Source organism: Capra hircus, assembly GCF_001704415.2.
Source record: "Capra hircus breed San Clemente chromosome X unlocalized genomic scaffold, ASM170441v1, whole genome shotgun sequence".
NCBI classification, from domain to species: domain Eukaryota; kingdom Metazoa; phylum Chordata; class Mammalia; order Artiodactyla; family Bovidae; genus Capra; species Capra hircus.
In genome coordinates this window covers 8,494,966-8,506,784 of record NW_017189516.1, presented here as the reverse complement: position 1 = coordinate 8,506,784, position 11,819 = coordinate 8,494,966, and the positions used below count along the sequence as shown (strand labels likewise).

Genomic DNA, 11,819 nt, shown 5'->3' with positions numbered 1-11,819 from the left:
TATGCTAGCAAATTTGGAAAACTCAGCAGTGGCCATAGGACTGGAAAAGGTCAGTTTTCACTCCAATCCCCAAAAAAGGCAATGTCAAAGAACATTCAAACTACTGCATAATTGTACGAATTTCACATGCCACCAAGCTAATCCTCAAAATTATCCAAGCTAGACTTCAACAGTACTTGAACCGTGAACTTCCAGATGTTCAAGCTGGTTTTAGAAAAGGCAGAGGAACCAAAGATCAAATTACCAACATGCATTGGATCATAGAAAAAGCAAGAGGATTCCAGAAAAACATCTACTTATGCTTCATTGATTACACTAAAGCCTTTGACTGTGAGGATCACGACAAACTAGAAAATTCATAAAGAGATGGGAATACCAGACCACCTTACCCGCCTCCTGAAAAATCTTCATGCAGGTCAAGAAACAACAGTTAGAACTGTACATGGAACAACAGACTGGTTCCAAGTTGGGAGAAGAGTAGATTAAGGCTGTATATTGTCACCCTGCTTATTTAATTTGTATGCAGAGTAGATCGTACGAAATGCTGAACAGGATGTAGCTCAAGCTGGAATCAAGATTGCTGGGAGGAATATTGATAACCTCAGATATGCAGATGGCAGAAAGTAAAGAGGGACTAAGAGCCTTTTGATGAAAATGAAAAAGGAGAGTGAAAAAGTAGGCTTAAAACTCAACATTCAGAAAACTAAGATCACAGCATCTGGTCCCATCACTTCATGGCAAATAGATGGGGAAGCAATGGAAACAGTGACAGGCTTTATTTTGGGGGCCTCCAAAATCACTGCAGATGGTGACTGCAGCCATGAAATTAAAAGATGCTTGCTCCTCGGAAGAAAAGCTATGACCAACCTAGACAGCATAATAAAAGCAGAGACATTACTCTGCCAACAAAAGTCTGTCTAGTCAAAGCTATGGTTTTTCCAGCAGTTATGTATGGATGTGAGAGTTGGACCATAAAGAAAGCTGATTGGTGAAGAATTGATGCTTTTGAACTGTGGTGTTGCAGAAAACTCTTGAGAGTCCCTTGGACTGAAAGGAGATCAAACCAGTCTATCCTAAAGGAAATCAGTCCTGAATATTCATTGGAAGGCCTGATGCTGAAGCTGAAACTCCAATAATTTGGATACCTGATGTGAAGAACTGACTCATCAGAAAAGACCCTGATGCTGGGAAAAACTGAAGGCAGGAGGAGAAGTGGGGGTTGAAGGGGCAGGAGAAGAGGATAAGATGATTGGATGGCATCACTGACTCAATGGACATGAGTTTGATCAAGCTCTGGAAAGTGGCGATGGACAGGGAATCCTGGTGTGCTGCACTCCATGGGGTCACAAAGAGTCGTACACGACTGAGCAACTGAACTGAAGTGACTGATGGATGTGAGAGTTGGACTATAAAGAAAGCTGAGTGGCGAAGAATTAATGCTTTTGAAGTGGTGTTGGAGAAGACTCTTGAGAGTCCCTTGGAGTTAAAGGAGACCAAACCAGTCAATCCTAAAGGAAATCAACCCTGAATATTCATTGAAAAGACTGATGCTGAAACTGAAACTTCAATACTTTGGCCACCTGATGTGAAGAACTGACTCACTGGAAAAGACCCTGATACTGGGAAAGTATGAAGGCAGAAGGAGAAGGGGACTACAGAGAATGAGATGGTTGGATGGCATCACTGACTTGACGGACATGAGTTTGGGCAAGCTCCAGGATGTGGTGATGGACAGGGAAGCTGGGCGTGCTGCAGTCCATGGGGTAGCAAAGAGTCAGACATGGCTGAGCTACTGAACTGAACCAAACTGATACACCACGTTTTGTTTATCCATTGATTTGTCAGTGGAAATTTGGGCTGTTCCTACTTTTTGGCCATTGTGAATAATGCTGGTATGAACATTGGTGTGCTAATGTCTGAATCTTTGCTTTCAGTCCTTTTGGATATATACCTAGAAGTGAATTTGTTGAATCATATGATCATTCTATATATGATTTTCCTAGGAATTGCCATACTGTTTTCCTGCAGCACTTTACATCTGCACTACACACAAGGATTCCAATTTCTCTACAGCCTCACTAACACTTGTTATTTTCTGTTTTTATTTATTTTATTATTTTAAAACAGTATTCATCCTAATTGTTATGAAGTGGTATCTAATTGTGCTCTTGATTTGTACTAATCTAATAATTTAGTGATGTTGAGTGTATTTCCGTATGTTTATTGGCCATTAGTGTATCGTCTTTAGAGAAATGTCTAATCAGGTAATTTGCCCTGTGCATTTGTCTTTTAAATTATGTCGGAAAAAGTCAAGGTTCAAACCTAAAATACAATACTGACTCTTATTTCTATTTATATCATACCTTTACCAGTGTTCTTTATCTCTTTGTAGTCTTAGGTTACTATCTTTTTTGTCAGACTGGGTGAAGGTGTGCTAGTGACAATTGTCTTAGCTTTTGTCAAAGAATGTCTATTTTCTTTTTTGTTGTTGTTGTTTCCCTCTTGAGCCTGCTTTTATGGGGACAAACTAACAGAGGGCACGGGCTGTAGAAAACTAGGAACAATACATAAATATATATTATACACAGAGAAGCATTTCTGTAAAGTCGGGCCCTGCCCCCTCCATATGCTGAGGCTGAGGAGTTAGGCACTGAGTCGGTCAGCTCTTTCAGTGGGTACACTCACATCTGAGGGAAGGAAGAAGGTGCTGAGAAATGCTGATCAATGGCATGATCTATTTACAGGGGATGAGGAAAAGCCAAAATGGAACAAGGTTTTTTTTTTTTTTTTTTTTTTTTTTTTTTTTTTTTTTTTATAGAACAAAAACCCAGGCTGAGGCAAGGAAGTGAGGAAAAAGTAAAATGAGAGATGGATTCTGAAAGGGAAGGGGACCTGAGAGGGGTCTCACTTCCCTTGGTCGAAGCCCCTTTAACTTTGGGGTTAAAGTGGGGAAATGGAGTTGATATCACTTAGAATTCAGGCTTCCAGGAGCATAGCTCTGGTCTCCAAAAGATAAAAAATAGTAAAATTTTGCCCTTCAGTCAAAACTTTGGAATACTGTGTGTGTGAGTGGGGTGAGGCTGAATCTCTGGGATGTCAGTGCAAGGCTTCCAAGGTGTGGCCCTGGTAGGGCAGGAAATCTGTCTCTAGGGTGGTAGAGGGCAGGGTGAAGTATTGATGACAGGGGAGGGAGGACAATCGGAGGGGATTAATTATTGTCCAGTGAAGGGATGATTCCTGTTAAGTAGAATTGGAATTACTCAGTGTTTGCAAGTTTCCTTCCAGTTCCAAGATCTGAAAAATAAGGGAAAGAAGGAGTCAGGCTTAGGTATGGACATGGGCCCTGCCCCTCCTACCCTCCTGGAGGGGACATGACCTTGAGCTGCCAGACAGCAGGATGACTTCTCTTTCTCCCTCCAGAATCCACAGGATGGGTGCTAGAGAGGGGCTGACTTGCAGGTGCCTCCTGCCCCTAGGGCACTCCTGGGCCTACTTCGTCCAGGAGCTTGTCCATCTCCTCCTTCCTTAGCAGCTCTGACTCCTCCAGAACCCAGTGCTATGCTGTCTTCTTTTTCAGGAAATTGGTCTCCTGCTGGTAGTCCTTGATGAGGCACTCAGCCTTGCTGTACTTGTGCTCTAGGGCCTGGTACTGGGCCTGGGCCTCCTGCAGGTGCTCACTCACAGCCTTGCATGGGCCCTGGGCCGTGACCCCGTAGCCCTCCAACTTTTCCATGTGATCCTTTTTCTCCTTCACACTCTGTTCCAGCTGGGCCTTCTTCACCCACCAGTGCCCCTTCTGCTCCAGGCTCTGCAGTTTTCTTTTCAGCTGCTGGATCTGTATCTCAGTCACAGCATGCTAGATCTGGAACTCCTTGAACTTGTGCACAGCTTCTCAGGCTCCACAGGGGACAAGGCATCCTGGTTCTCTGCCAGCTGAACACCTTAATGGCCATGTTGCCACCTGGGAACATGAGGCTCAGCTCCTCAACCTCATTAGTGGCACACTCTCCCATCTCCTTGTTATCCTTCCCCTCCCCATGCTGGGCGTATCTCTGCTCCATCATTTTCTGCTGCCATTGCACCTGTTTCCAGGGTCTGCTAAGTTAGCTGGGCCACCTCACCTAGCCACTACTGGCCAATCATAAACTGCATGCAGCACTTGGTGTTCCAGAGCATGGAGGCTACAAAGCTCTGGGTCACTCCCACCAGATTCATTCCATCCATCTCCATCAAGAGATTGTTCACCTGGATCCTGCTGTCCTGATGGACCACATTGCCACCAGTCACGGTCTTGATGTACATGCCCACCTTCTCCAGGCCCATGCCTGTCCATGCCCCATGCCTGTCCATGCCCCATGCCAACAATGCTGGGACCCAGGCCCTTGGCGTCCTCCCATTCCACAGGATACAGCTCCAACCTCTCCACCTGCTTCTCCAGATGTACTCAGCAGAGGCCACCATGGGATCCATGTCCTTGTTGCAATGATGATCATCCTCATTGGAGTAGGTGTTGAACACTTGAATGGGCTCCATGCTAAAATGGGTCTTCTGGTTCAGGGCTGGGTCCTTTCCCTCTGAGAGTCCTGGGATCTCCATGCACCTTGATTTGGCTCATAGAGGGGCTTCACTACCTCCTCGTCTTCTTCATTGTCCTCCTCCAGGGTATTGCCCCCAGGAGTCCTCCCCAGTCCCACTGTAGCCACTCACGTCCACCAAGTCCTCCTTCTTGGCCTCGTACCTCTTTGGGGATCATGTCCTGGCTCAGCCATCACCTAACCCTCTCTCAGAAACCACCAGGGTCACCACCTCCTCCTCGGGGGTTGCCTGAGCCTTCTGCCCCTCTGGCAGGGGCTGGCAGTAGTTTCCAAGGCACAGCCATTCTCCAGGGCTGCATGGGCTATCACCTCCTCCTGGATCATTTCCGCAGGTGCCACTTCAGCCTCCAACTCCCTGCTGTCCTCCACCTCCACAGGCTTAATGAAGCCCCTCCTGGGGCTTGAGAAGCATTAGGCAGGGGCCACTCGGTGCTGCAGGGGCTGCTGCCATCCAGGCACACACTCCTGGGCAGGGACATTCCCCAATGGGATGGGCAGTAGCAGAGGAGGCTGAAACACCAGGGACCACCTGCTGACCAGCTTCAAGTTGACCTGGGGAGCCCCCTTGGCCCCTACCCTGGGCAGACTGGACCCACAATGGAGGCCAGTCCTTGAGTCAGGCTCAAGGTCTCTATTTGGTTTATGTTTATAATTTTGATATTCTCTATTTGGTGATTGGAGAAGGCGATGGCACCTCACTCCAGTACTCTTGCCTAGAAAATCCCATGGATGGAGGAGCCTGGTGGGCTGCAGTCCATGGGGTCGTTAAGAGTCAGACACAATTGAGCGACTTCCCTTTCACTTTTCACTTTCATGCATCGGAGAAGGACATGGCAACCCACTCCAGTGCTCTTGCCTGGAGAATCCCAGGGACAGGGGAGCCTGGTGGGCTGCCATATATGGGGTCATACAGAGTCAGACACGACTGAAGTGACTTAGCAATTTGGTGACACATCATTCTCCTGGGTTTCTCTAGTTCTTTGTCTATGGTTTCCTCTAGCTCTTTGAGCACATATAAAACAATTAACTTAAAAATCTTCGTCTAGTAAGTCCAATGCATGTGCTTTCTCAGTGCTATTAATTTCCTTTTTTTTTTTTCTCCCTATGAATGTGACTTTTCTCCCTATGAATGCAGGCTTCCCTGGTGGCTCAGATGGTAAAGAAACTGCCTGCAATGCAGGAAGCCCAGGTCGATCTCTGGATCTGGAAGATCCCCTGGAGAAGGAAATGGCTGCCCACTCCAGTATTCTTGCCTGGAGAATTCCATGGACAGAAGACCCTGGCAGGCTACAGTCCATGGGGTTGCAAAGGGTCAGACACAACTGAGCATCTAAGACTTTCACTTTCATAAATGTGACCTACTTCATTGTTTCTTTCCATAACTTGTCATTTTTGTTGTTGAATACTGAATTTTGAATATTATAATGTGGTGACTCTAGAAATGAAAGTATTTCTCTCCTCAGGATTTATTTCCTGCTTCCTGTATATGTTTTGTTGAATGTGTCCTCTGAAGTCTCTGTTCTATTAGCCTGTGGTCAGCTAGTGATTTAACAGAGATGTCCTTAAACTCTCAGAGTTGAAAGAAGGATAGTAAAAGGAGAAAAGGAAAAATCTACTCTGGTCTTTATAGATTAGTTCTGTGTCAGGACACTCCTTTAATTCTTCAGTTCAGTCGCTCAGTTCAGTCGCTGTTTGCAACCCCATGAATTGCAGCACGCCAGGCCTCCCTATGCATCACCAACTCCCAGAGTTCACTCAAACTCATGTCCATTGAGTTGGTGATGCCATCCAGCCATCTCATCCTCTGTCAACCCCTTCTCCTCCTGCCCCCAATCCCTCCCAGCATCAGGGTCTTTTCCAATGAGTCAACTCTTTGCATGAGGTGGCCAAAGTACTGGAGTTTCAGCTTTAGCATCAGTCCTTCCAGTGAACACCCAGGACTGATCTCCTTCAGAATGGACTGGTTGGATCTCCTTGCAGTCCAAGGGACTCTCAAGAGTCTTCTCCAACACCACAGTTCAAAAGCATCAATTCTTTGATGCTCAGCTTTCTTCACCGTCCAACTCTCACATCCATACATGACCACTGGAAAAACTATAGCCTTTAATTCTTAGCCAGTCCATTTACAACTCTGGTTTAGTCTTTACTCTCCCCTTGCTATGAGCCTAAAGATCAGTGGGAAGTAAACATTCAGGGCTTTCTCAGGTGTTTTCTGAGATATGACCAGCCGTGGGCATGGGTTGTTGTTGTTCAGTTGCTAAGTTGTGTCCGACTCTTTGCGACCCCATGGACTGCAGCATGCTAGGCTTCCCTGTCCTTCACTATCTCGTGAGTTTGCTCAAACTCATGTCCATTGAGTTGGTGATGCCATTCAACCATCTGATCCTCTGTTTCCCCCTTCTCCTCCTGCCCTCAATCTTTCCCAGCATCAGGCTCTTTTCCAATGTGTGGGCTGTCTGCATCAGATGGCCAAAGTATTGGAGCTTCAGCTTCAGCATCAGTTCTAATGAATATTAAGGGTTGATTTCCCTTATTGAGGATTGACTGGTTTGATCTCCTTGCAGTCCAAGGGACTCTCAAATCTTCTCCAACACCACAGTTCAAAGCATCAGTTCTTCTTCACTCAGCCTTCTTTATGGTCCAACTCTCACATCTGTACATGGCTACTGGAAAAACAATAGCTGTTACTAGTCAGACCTCTGTTAGCAGTGATGTCTCTGCTTTTTAATATGCTGTCTAGGTCTGTTATAGGTTTTCTTCCAAGGAGCAAGAATCTTTTAAATTTGTGGCTGCAGTCACCATCCACAGTGATTTTGGAGCCCAAGCAGATAAAGTCTGTCATTGTTTCTATTTCTCCCCCATTCTGTTTGCCATGAAGTGATGGGATGAAGGGATGCTATGATCTTAATTTTTTGAATGTTGAGTTTTAAGCCAGCTTTTTCATTCTCCTCTTTCACTTTCATCAAGAGGCTCTTTAGTTCTTCTTCGCTTTCTGCCATAAGGCTGGTGTCATCTGAAGGTATCAATATTTCTCCCAGCAATCTTGATTCCAGCTTGAGCTTCATCCATCCAGCCTGGCATTTGCATGATATACTCTGCATATAAGTTGAATAAGCAGGGCGACAATATACAGCCTTGACGTACTCCTTTCCCACGTTTGAACCAGTCTGTTGTTCCATGTCCAGTTCTAACTGTTGATTCTTGACCTGCATACAGGTTTGTCAGGGGGCAGGTAAGGTGGTCTGATATTCCCATCTCTTAAAAAATTTTCTACAGGTTGTTGTGATTCACACAGTCAAAGACTCTAGCCTTATCAATGAAGCAGATGTTTTTTCTGGAATTCGCTTGCTTTTTCTATGATCCAATGGATGTTTGCAATTTGATCTCTAGTTCCTCTGCCTTTTCTCAATCTAGCTTGTGCATCTGGAAGTTCTCGGTTCACATACTGTTGAAGCCTGCTGCTGCTACTGCTAAGTCGCTTCAGTTGTGTCCGACTGTGTGCGACCCCACAGATGGCAGCCCACCAGGTTCCTCCGTCCCTGAGATTCTTCAGGCAAGAACCCTGGAGTGGGTTGCCATTTCCTTCTCCAATGCATGAAAGTGAAAAGTGAAAGTGAAGTCGCTCAATCGTGTCCAACTCTATGCGACCCCATGGACTGCAGCCTATCAGGCTCCTCCATCTGTGGCATTTTCCAGGCAAGAGTACTGGAGTGGGGTGCCATTGCCTTCTCCAACTGTTGAAGCCTAGCTTGAAGGACTTTCAAAATTACCTTACCAGCATGTGAAATGAGCACAATTGCACAGCAGTTTGAACATTCTTTGGCATTACCTTTCTTTGGGATTGGAATGAAAACTGACCTTTTCCAGTTCTGTGGCCACTACTGAGTTTTCCAAATTTGCTGGCATATTAAGGGCAGCACTTTCACAGCATCATCTTTTAGGATTTGAAATAGCTCAACTAGAATTCTGTGGGGGGCGCCCCGCAGAAAGAGAGAGGCAGTGGAACTTCCCTCAGCAAAGCCGAGGGGTCCCGAAGAGAGGTGAGCCTGCTGTCCGCCAACCCAGCCCCTCAGCGAGCGAGAGACAATCAGACGCGACAGGGGTTCCGTCTGAGCAGTTCTGCTTTATTGCCACAAATTCTTGGTTTATAAGGCAAGCAAGGGGGTTCGGTGAGGGACCTCCCATAGTTGCACCAATCATGTTAAAGGTCAAATTATAATATGCCATAGTTACACCAATCACTTTAAAGGTCAAATTATAATATGCATATAAGGTCAAGTCGTCATGAGCTTAACAGGAGTCTATGGTAATCATGCACTGTCCATGTGTAGGGAAGTCAACAAAGCCAATCAAAAACTTTAACGTAGACCACGCCCCTATCTCTTCCGCCGGACGCCATCTTGGCTTCCAACTGCAAAAGCTAGCCCCCCTTTTTTTTTAAGGTTTCCCATGTAGGGCCCCACAGAATTCCATCACCTCCAATAGCTTTGTTTGTAGTGATGCTTCCTAAGACCCACTTCACTTCACACTTTCACACTCCAGGATGTCTGGCTTTAGGTGAGGTGATCACTCCATCATGGTTATCCAGGTATTAAGACCTTTTTTTTTTTTTTCCTTTTTACAGTTCTTCTGTGTATTCAGAAATGGTAATGATGTAACAGAAGCAGAAGGGCATGGCATGGCTTTTCACCTCCTTTTTTTAAGTGGATGCTTTTGGAGGCCCTATTTCCCAAAGTTGTTCCCTCCCTCAGCTTTTCCTCCCAGACTTTTAGCATGCGTATTTTCTGATGAAATTGTACTCTTTTGCCACAGATAACAATTTGTTCATTTACCTTTCAGTATTTTCCAGGAAGGACCTCTATTTAGCTACTTTTCCAAACTGAGATTGTTCTGAGTTAAGAAAAATAAAGGCAATGCCTGCTCTGTTCCTTCCAGAACCAGATACCCACAAGAGGAACACAGGCTGTCATCAAGACAGTCACTGCACCTGGGAGGAGTTTGAAGGAAGGCTAAGGTAAAACTAAAAAGTTCTCCTACCATGTTAAAATGGACTTTTTCCCGATTCATCATTCACTTGGTTGCTGCAATCCTTTGACTACTTTCCAGAGTTCTGACGAAATTGATTCAGACAACTTTGCTTAGTTTTCTTTTGGTGTTTCCAAGAAGTAATAGGTGCTTGAAGCCTCCTACTTTTCCATTTTCACTAACATCTGAAAATCTTTTTTCTTTAATTATTTAGTTTATTTAAATTGGAGGATAATTACTTTGCAATATTGTGATTTTTGCCATACATCAACATGAATCAGCCACTGGTACACATGTGTCCCCCCATCCTGAGCCTGCCTCCCCCCTCCCTTCCCACCCTATCCCTCTGGGTTGTCGCAGAGCACTGGCTTTGGGTGCCCTGCTTCATGCATAGAACTTGCACTGGTCATCTATTTTACATATGGTAATATACATGTTTCAGTGCTATTCTCTCAAATCATATCACCTTTACCTCTCCCACATAGTCCAAAAGTCTGTTCTTTACATCTGTGTCTCTTTTGCTGCCTTGCATATAGGATCGTCATTACCGTCTTTCTAAATTCCATATATATGCATTAGTATATTGTATTGGTATTCTCGTTCTTATTTCACTCTGTATAGGCTCCAGTTTCATCCACCTCATTAGAAAGGACTCAAATGTGTTCTATTTTATAGCTGAGTAATATTCCATCGTGTATATGTACCACTACTTCCTTATCCATTTGTCTGCTGATGGACATCTAGGTTGCTTCCATGCCCTAGCTCTTCTAAACAGTGCTGCAAAAAACACTGGGGTTACATGTGTCTCTTTCAATTCTGGTTTCCTCAGTAACACCTGAAATTCTTAATAATATTTGAACTATGACTCACCCACTTTCCTTTTGTACTGGGCCCTGCAGGTTAGGTTTGCCCCTAAAAACTTCTAACCATTTTAACAATTTTTCTGCCTCTTATACTTGTCACTATAGAGCATTCTTATAAGTAAGTCCATGCAGGCATCTTTCCCTGGTACTAGATTAGTACTCAACTGAGAATCATCACAACTATGACAATGAATGCCCTCAGTAATAGTGTGGATAATGTCAACAATATTTATTCTTATGTCCAAGACAAATTTTGGGAATTTTTAACGTATCTTCTGAAACTAAAAACCCTCAACTGAATTTGCTTACTCCAACTAGGATCCTGAATATCCCCTCAAGGAATGAGGATTTTTAATTTAACACTATGATATGACTTTATAGATCAGCTTTCATAGGCCTCTGTCTTCAGCAACTTCCCAGTGAATTCTTTTATGTAATTGATAATCCTAGACACTTCAAATAAAACAAAATCTTACCCTCCTGATTGTTCATCTAACTCCATACCACGCTTTCTTCCCTCCTTCTCCCCAAAATATTCAAAGGCTCAAATTTTTCTTTGAGTGTCTCCAGCCTTTTCATTATCTTAGTCACAACCAGTGACTACCACCACCATCACCAGCAACAAATTATAGCATGAGATAGATTAATTTCTACTCCACTTTGTATCAATTAAGATACTTTCAGCTGAAAATAGGAGAAAACCAACTCAAAGGCCCTACATGATGAGGAAATTTAGTATCTCATATACCAAAGTCTTCAGAGATAGGATGGTTTCAGCACTGGTCAACTGAGTGATTCATGACATTATGAAAGACCCAAATTCTTTCTGTATTTCTGCTATGTTATTCTTGCTCAGTTGATTTGTCTTCTAAAACTGACTTTCATCATGACCCCATAATAACTGTGACCAACATACGCATAGCATGTAGATGGCAATATCCCAAAATAGAAAAAGGTTTTTCTCCTCAATCTTGGTAAGCCCAGAGAAATTGTACCCAGAAAACACTTTCCTAAACCAATCACTGACCAAGGAAATGAAGTTACCATGATTAGTTTAGACTAAGCAAAATTTATTCCAGTTTCTTAAGGAATACACACTGTTCTCCATAGGGGCTGTACTAGTTTGCATTCCCACAAACAGTGTAAGAGGGTTCCCTTTTCTTCACACCCTCTTCAGCATTTATTGTTTGTAGACTTTTTAATAGCAGCCATTCTGACAGGCATGAGATGGTACCTCATTGTGGTTTTGATTTGCATTTCTCTGATAATAAGTGATGTTGAGCATCTTTTTCTGTGTTTGTTTGCCATCTGTATGTCTTCTTTGGAGAAATGTCTG

At 44.1% G+C, this 11,819-nt stretch overlaps 1 pseudogene; it reads right to left on the bottom strand.

The window, feature by feature from the left end:
• Positions 1-3,240: 3,240 nt before the first annotated feature.
• LOC102180927 lies at positions 3,241-10,985 on the bottom strand (annotated as a pseudogene).
• Between the last annotated feature and the right edge of the window lie 834 nt (positions 10,986-11,819).